The sequence below is a fragment of the Primulina huaijiensis genome, chromosome 18, assembly GCF_012295235.1.
Source record: "Primulina huaijiensis isolate GDHJ02 chromosome 18, ASM1229523v2, whole genome shotgun sequence".
NCBI lineage: Eukaryota > Viridiplantae > Streptophyta > Magnoliopsida > Lamiales > Gesneriaceae > Primulina > Primulina huaijiensis.
In genome coordinates, this window is record NC_133323.1 from 10,766,696 (window position 1) to 10,767,954 (window position 1,259).

A 1,259-nucleotide genomic window follows, 5' to 3' on the forward strand; every position below is an offset into this window, starting at 1 on the left:
TATATATATAATCTTAGGTACCATATATAAAATATCGGTGAATTCGGAATTTTCTATAGTGGGAACTATATTATATTAGGTGTTTGTTTAAATATTTAATTTTCTTGGAACCATTATTTATGGTGGTTTCTTTTGTTTTAATTTTAGTTAAACAATATTACATAAAGCAAGAATAAATCCTCGAGCCTTGACAAAATTTATAATTTGTAAACTTCATTCTTGCAATCTCTAAATTAATAAATTTAAACTTAAAATAACCTCTCTGTGGATCGATCTCGTACATACGAAATATATTACTTACATACAACCTACACTTGGGTGAATTATAATTTAAGTAGTAGCAAGTTTTTGGCGCCGTTGCCGAGGAGGTGTAAATTAAGTTTATATTTGTTAATTATGTTTCATTTATAAGTATTGTGTTGTTTTTTGTATGAGTATTTGGAGTCGAAAAAAAAGTGGTAGACTTATTCAAGTATCTGAAAATAATTTAAACATGGATGATAATTCAAATAATCAAGATAATGATAATAATAATAACAATAATAATAATAATAATCAAGAACATGATCAATTAAGAACACTTAGGCACCATATGAACCCTATTAGAACTAGTGCCCCATCTTGTTTAGTTTTTCCTCCTGATGCATCTAATTTCAACTTTAAACCTCAAATTATTCAACTTTTACCAAATTTTCATGGCTTAGATTCTGAAAATCCATATTTACATCTAAGAGAATTTGAGGAAGTTTGTAACACTTATAATGATCAAAATTGTAGCATGGATATAGTTCGATTAAAGCTTTTCCCTTTTTCTTTAAAAGATAAAGCTAAAACATGGCTACAAAATTTGAGATCAAGTTCAATAAGATCATGGGAAGAAATGCAACAACAATTTCTCAAAAAGTTTTTTCCTTCCCATAGAACAAACTCTTTTAAAAGACAAATTACTACTTTTTCTCAAAAACAAGGAGAAACATTTTATCAATGTTGGGATAGATATAAAGAATTACTTAATACATGCCCACATCATGGTTTTGAAACATGGAGAATAGTTTCTCACTTTTATGAAGGTCTAATACCTAAAGATAGGCAAATGATAGAATTCATGTGTAATGGAACTTTTGAAGATAAAAACCCAAATGAAGCTATGGAGTATTTGGATTCATTAGCAGAAAATGCTCAAAATTGGGATAATATAGGCACAATAGAACCACCAACAACTAAAATCAATAATTCAACAAATGGGGGTGGTATCTATA

General features: G+C 28.1%; 1 non-coding gene across 1 annotated transcript; it reads right to left on the reverse strand.

Moving 5' to 3' along the window:
- Positions 1 to 924: 924 nt before the first annotated feature.
- LOC140965335 (small nucleolar RNA R71) lies at positions 925 to 1,035 on the reverse strand. Its single transcript, XR_012173029.1, has one exon. It is a non-coding gene; the product is annotated as a small nucleolar RNA R71 (small nucleolar RNA).
- Between the last annotated feature and the right edge of the window lie 224 nt (positions 1,036 to 1,259).